The following is a 7,547-nucleotide window of genomic DNA, read 5'->3' on the forward strand; positions in this document are numbered from 1 at the left end:
ATATATATATAGTACTACATATATATGTATGTATGTATATAAACACTGCTATCAGGTAGCTGGCACTGGCCCTGGTTTGAGAAAAAGACTCAACAACAGAGGCACGTCAGCACCTGACCCTGGCCCAGTAATACTTCTCTATAGACAAGCATCATGGGAAATTAGAGAGAGGTCAGTTTAGCTGTTAAATTCTTACCAAGACTGGGAAAAGATCCGCTAATCCTTGTCTCATTTGAGGACATCTAAAACGTTTTTCCTTAGCCAATGATTTCGAATTGCTGGGAAAGCAGATAGTTTTTAGTGGCACGAAGCGCCAGATTCCTCTCCTAACATGATGTGTCGTTCTCAAGGCTGAGAAAGGCATTTATACATCAGTCACATTTTATGTATGCGTGCGTTCATCTGTGAAGGATTCATTCATGATTCTTTCTGAACAGTTTGGAAATTAGAGAAATCCCAGTTATGTAATAGGCTACTCATATCCAGACCTCAACCTATCCAACACAAACCAAATAGATTTTATGACTGAGAAAGTGTCTTATGAAAGTCTTTAAATCTGAATTCCTGAATTTTTGCATGCATCTCTGGTATTGGGATCCAAGGACAACTTGCATTTCTGATATTATATAAATATCACACAGGATATAAGAACAGACAGAAGGCACAAGCAACTGGCAAGCAACTATACTTTATCATTTCTTTTGAAACTTGTGTGTCATGTATTTAAATATATTTGTAATTACACATTTGTAAAGATGAAGCTACAATCTAATACATTTAAAAAATATTAATTTCAAATGCAATATCGAATCAAGAACTTTCCATGTGCTTTTATATGTCAGTCAACACATCAAAATAAGTGCACTTCTTTAAAGTACGACAAGAGGATATTAAATCAATGATTTAAAATATACTTACATGTACTCAATTTGGCATTATTGTAAAATGCTATTTTATTTAATTAAAGTTATTCTTTAAGTTCACTTAAGTGGCATTTTATTTCATAAATGTTTTGTTATCTGCACAAATTAAAGTTGTTCACTTAAGTGGCATTTTATTTCATGAATGTTTTGTTATCTGCACAAACAGTGCTTTTTTTTAAATATTATACTAAAATTTAAAATGTATACTTTTACAAGACACTGCAAGTGCACATTCAATACAATTAAGTGTACTTTTTCATAAGGGAACTTGCTCACACTTTATTTTAAGGTCCAATTCTCACTATTAACAAACCATTAACCATGACATTTTTGCCTCAAACTCCTAACTTGCTGCTTATTAAGGTAGTTAAGGTTAGGTATTGGGCAGGATTAGGGATGTAGAATATGTTCATGAAGAATATGTGCTTTATAGTACTAATAAACAGCCAATATGTTACTAATAGGTACGCTGATAAGCAACTACTTAACAGTGATAATTGGTCCCTAAGCTAAAGTATTACTGGGAAATCTTTGCAGTTTAAGCAATCTGAGATGATAAATTGTAAGGGAAATTCACACTTGCAATATGGAAAAAATTAAAGATCCTTCCAGTTTACATACATCATGTAGCGTATACTTATTGTAGCTAACCTTCTTACACAGTTAACAACCTTAAACCAGTCAAAGCAATAAATAAGTAAAAGAATTTTCCTTCCATGATTAATGTCTGATATGTGACTTCATTGTGGTTTATATTTATTGTGGGGTATGAGGCTGTGGCTTCTGCTATGCATCTTGGAATTGAACTTTTAGTTTCAGGCATTTGGTCTGGGGTATTTATTTTTATTTATTTTCCATCTTGCTCAAATGTGAAAAATTAGATATGTGTTATTACTAAATGTGCATTGGGAAAATACAGCTTGATTTTAGCAATCTGTGATGAGTTGTCAAGCATGTCTGCACTAACTTCACAGGCGTTGGAACAATGTCATCCTGCAGGCCAAAACCTGTCAACTGATTTTGCATTTCCATTTACAGTGAGAAACCAATCAAAACACGATTAAGACCCTAATAAGTTACACAATTCAAAGTGAAGCCTTTCATTACCCATGAGAATATATCGGTTAGCATCACTTCAGTGTCTGGGGTGCATATCATAATCTCCGTCATACACGATGTGAACTGTAGCGATGCCTGAAGCCAACAGAAAAGAAAGGAATGTCTGGGAGAAGAATTCTCACATTTTATTTGGCTGCAAAGTGTCTTAGAAAGTATATTTTTCATCTTGATTATAGTTCAGTGGAACGCAAAATAATTCATTTTTTTCTGAAACGAAGTTGTGTATTGATGTCAGTACCTTCGAAGCTCGCTGGTCATCATCTAGACCTGCACTAAACCAGAAGAAAACCCTGTTTCTTCCACAGAGTAAAGAAAAAAACTTTACGTGACGTTATATCTCACAATTATAAATGTATTTCTTGTAAATATCAACTTTAGATCTAAAATACATAAATACAACTTTATTTCTCATAATTGTGACTTTATATCTTAATTTCTTAAAATAACTGTTGTGACTAATTGTGACTACATCTGGTAACTGTGGTGTTATTTATCATAATTTTGACTATATCTCACGATTGTGACATTATTTCTCAAAAATGTACTTAATTTAAATGTCACAATTGATCCTTTGCAAAGACCCGCCCCCTTAGTTACTGTTGCTATGTCACACACCAAACATCATGTTCTCACACTGTGAAAAATCGCGGAGAAAAGAGGACACTCACAACGCCCCGACAGACAAGACATAGCAGGTTACGTTTGGCATGAAACAAAGTGTCAGCTTTCAAATTGTGTCTTTTTTAAGAATTTCAAACAATAAATACCGTTTTGTGGCTCTGTAATGTGTCGTGACAGATCGCTGTAAGTTCAAGCGGCACGTGAATCGATCATCTCTTCTTCTTTACTAGTTATAGCATGAAATAAACATGAATGAACATCAGAAGGTATCTTGTTTCAACCGCGGAAAGACCTCAATACACACCATTTCAAGTTCAAGTCTACTGACGTTAATCTACTCTCCTGTCTGGTTTATGACATTATTTTCTCATAACTGTGAAATTTAAATCATATCTGTGAGTTTTTTAAATTCTTAATTGTGACTATATCTATTAACAGCAACTTCTCATAATTTTGAGTGTATATCTCACAATTTCAAATTTATTTTTCAAAATTTCACCTTTATATATCTCACAAGTACAACTTTATTTATCATAATTGTGGCTTTATATCTTAAATTCGAATAATTGTGACTATAAATCACAGTTGTAAAGTTGTGACAACATCTGGTAGTAGACAATCATTTTGACTATCTTACAACTGTGACTATTTCTCAAATATTCTACTTTAAATCTCATAAATACAGCTTTATTTCTCATAATTGTGGCTTTATATGTTACATTTTCATAACTGTGACTATAAATCACAGATACACATTACAAATGTATTTCACAAAACATAAGCTTTATATCTCACAAATACAACTTTATTTCTCATAATTGCCACTATTTTTACATAATAACAATTGTGACATTGTGACTATTGATACATAATTGCGACTACATCTGGCAACTGTGACTTTATTTCTTGTAATTTTGAGTTTTTGAAATTTCTCACAACTGTGACTTAATTGATCATAGTTATGATTTTATGTCTTAATTTCTCATAATTGTGACTATAAATCACAGCTGCAACTTCTTATCTTCTGTAACCGCAACTTATTTCTCATTTTCTAAATTTTGAATTTATATCAAAACAGTTTTTTTTTAAATGTCATCTTTATTTCTTACAAATACAACTTTATTTCTCATGAATGTTCATTATATTGTCATAACCTAATATCTCATAATTGTGACTAAATCACAGCTGCGACTATATCCAGTAACTGCAACTTTATTTCTCATAACTTTGACTTTATATCTCACAATTACAGATTTATTTCTCAACATTTCAACTTTACATGTCACAAATACAGCTTTATTTCTCATAACTGAGACATTATGACCTAATTCCTCATATTTGGGACTGTATCTCACAATTGCGAATTTCAATCTCACAATTGTGACTTTATATCTGACAAAAACATTTATTTCAAATCTCACAATTGTGACTTCATTTTTCAGAATTATGATTATGTATCTCAGTTGGCATTTCTCTCAAATAAATAACCATCCATAAGATTGCTACATAAAATTCACAACTTGGATATTAAAAAATAAAATAAAAATCACAGTAAAAATGATATACTGCAATGTAAATTCGAAATGAATTTACAATGCACCAACATCAATTGTAGAGAGAACAGAAAGTGTGACAAGTGAGAAAGATGGGGAAAGGAAATGAAGATCATTGGAGCAAAACATCACCACTGACATCACACAGCGTGTTAAACGGCCATCTGATCGTGGTATGTTTGGAGTACTCCCTTCAACTATTAGCAAAATATAACCCTAACCCTCTGTTCAGGACAATGACAGAACGCACATTCTTCTACAAATCTAAGAACAGCCTGATTGTTTTGAAACCCCACCACAAATAGTTCTTGTCAAACATCTAAAACAATAGCAGTGCCAATTTTCGGCTAAGAATTAGCTTGTGGCATGTTCTTGCCTTGCTAAACTGACATGTAAACAATCCAGTGTTTCTCATTGCATAATGGCAGCCTGACACTTTCGTGGGATATTATAAACATAACCCTGAGTCGCAATGCCAAGTTTTGTTTGGGTTTGACTGAACTGAATTCAAAACACAAACCTGGGAAATATAAATGAACTACTGTGTGAACAGACTGATAGTGCAAACCAGACAGATATTGGTACAAAAGGAATGATGGAAGAGTATTGTTTTCTCGATGACATGTTTGTTGGTCTTTTAGGAAATGAGAAGACATGTAGGATTGATTTAAATCAGAACATCATCTCCTAGTGGATGCAGGTGTTGTTGAGCAGGTGATGTGGACGGGTTAAGGTGGCCTCTGCCTGACGTGAACTTGACTCGGTCTCTGGGTAATTGTTTAAACAGAGACGTTAAATCCATGCTGATTTATTGTGCTATAGAAGTATTTATGGGTTGTGAAAGATTGCGGGCCTGACACTGCCCATCAGAGGGCGGGAGCAAGAACATCTGTCTGAGAAACTGGACATTTCAAGCTCTCACAGACGAAAGAGACAGGAAAATGAGAAAGAAAAACCTTGAATATGTTTCTTGTGTGGATGATAGCGGGTTGCCAGGTAAACCATGAAAAGTAGGATAAGGAGCCCAAAAAGAATCCATTCTTCGATTCTGATGCTTTGGGAGAGTAAAGTCTGAAATGTCCAGACGTGACATGACTAAAGGCCATAACTATAATGATAACTAATATTCTAGTTCTATATGAGAATAGAAAAAGTCCGCTATAAAAAAATATTTATAGAGCGCAACAGTCAGGTTCTGGAAGTAATCCCATTTATTTTGTACATAGTCCAAATTATTTTTATCTTATAAACCTTTAAAGAGAGCCCTTGTGAGCTTTGATTTTGTTAGTTAATGGTATATGCATAAACCATCAATTCGCATTATTTTAACTTACGTTTTAAATAATTGTGTTAACGGAATCCCTGTTGAAAAACTATATTGCCCATGATGCTGTGCAGAAAAATTCTACCATCAGAGAGTCGCAAATCACGCCAAATGAGTGTTGAGCTCCGCCCACTCCCATGATGCACCACAAATGACGTAATCGAGACGGCCTCCCCACGCACTCAAAACAGTTTAATATTTAAATAAATATACATTATAAGCATGTTTTCCAATGAACTTAAAATATATTGTTGCTATAAATGCTATCAACCACTTAAAATGGATAGTTTTTCATTTGATTGTGTCATTTGCAATGCTTTATGGGATTGTAGTTCTTTTCGTCATTAAAGCCGTTGAGTCTTGCACCTACGTCTTTTTGACTGATTTAAAAAAGAAAAATTGCTTCAAATCAAAGTTTGCAATGTTATAATTCTCCTCATAGCTGGTTGGTTCATGGCTTACAACACTTTAACAAGGACTTTTTAAAAAAAATCCCTATGAGAAAAATGAATGGAATTACTTCCAGAGCCAGCGCCGCTGAAAAAGAGGACGGGCACTGTTACACTCTATTCAAGCTGATGAACTATAAAAATACTGAAAGCCAATCGGAATCCACCTGAATTTAAATAGCTTGAGCATTTAAAGTGGCAGACGAAAAAACTGCAGTGTGCACTTATAAACAGAACATTATCGTTCATTAGTGTGGAGGCTAATATAATTATCGTTCTCGGTGTAAATTAACCCCTAAAGACTGTGTTTATTACCTTAATTACCTCAACTGCTACACACCTCAGAATTAAGAGCCTTAAAAGATATTAATAAGAAATGTGATCTATTTCAGTGACTTTTGATTCTGTTCACAAAAATAAACAAATAAATAAATAAAAGTTGTCTGCTTCATTTAGTGAATGTTTCGTAGAGTCTTTGAATCATTAACTCAACATGGATGAAACACCATAACATCACTGTATTTTAAAAGATTTTAACGGAATATTCCAGGTTCAAAGTGTGTTGACAGAATTTTGACTCACCCCTCATTTTATTTAAAAATGCAAAATTCAAGGTTAAAATGAGGCACTTACAATGGAAGTGAATGGGGATTTAAAAGAAGAAATGTGACACTTTTAATTTGAAAAAAGCAATTACATTAATTCTTCCATTAAAACGAAGTTATTTGAGCTGTTAAGTTCTGTTGTTTTGGTCATTTTTAGGGTTTTAGTTGTTGTAAAAGCTGTAAAATTGGATGTAGCTAGGAATATTCCAGGTTCAAAAGAAGTTAAGGTAATTTTATAGAATTTGTGCCATAATTGTGTTGACAGAATTTTTATTTAAAAATGCAAAATTCAAGGTTAAAATGAGGCACTTACAATGGAAGTGAATGGGGATTTAAAAGAAGAAATGTGACACTTTTAATTTGAAAAAATCAATTACATCAATTCTTCCATTAAAACGAAGTTATTTGAGCTGTTAAGTTCTGTTGTTTTGGTCATTTTTAGGGTTTTAGTTGTTGTAAAAGCTGTAAAATTGGATGTAGCTTTATTCAAAGAAGGTAAGATATTTTTTGCACATTTAAAGCATGTAAACATGCATGTTATTTACATCATGTGTCTGTACTGTTGAAACCATAAATATTTGAACGTTTATAAATTGCAAGCCAGATTTATTGTTATTATTATTATTATTATTATTATTTTGACCTTTATTTACCAAGGCAAAGAAAATATTCCACAAAGAATTGGTCTATATTTATTTTTAATAGAAAAAGGCAGGATGTCTCGTCATTCATACTATCGATCAATATAGTGTACATAATACTGTATGTTGCACAGTTTATTAAAAAGAATTATAAAGATAATAATAATACCTTATTTATAGGCGCCTTTGTTCACACATTATTTTAAGGTCCAATTCTCACTATTAACAAACCATTAACTAAAAAAAAAGAGAGAGAGAGAGATAGTTACAATAATCAATCCTTGATGTTACCAAAGCAAGAATAAGAACTTC

Source organism: Sinocyclocheilus grahami, unplaced genomic scaffold (assembly GCF_001515645.1).
Source record: "Sinocyclocheilus grahami isolate Dianchi unplaced genomic scaffold, SAMN03320097.WGS_v1.1 scaffold279.1, whole genome shotgun sequence".
In the NCBI taxonomy this organism is placed as follows: domain Eukaryota; kingdom Metazoa; phylum Chordata; class Actinopteri; order Cypriniformes; family Cyprinidae; genus Sinocyclocheilus; species Sinocyclocheilus grahami.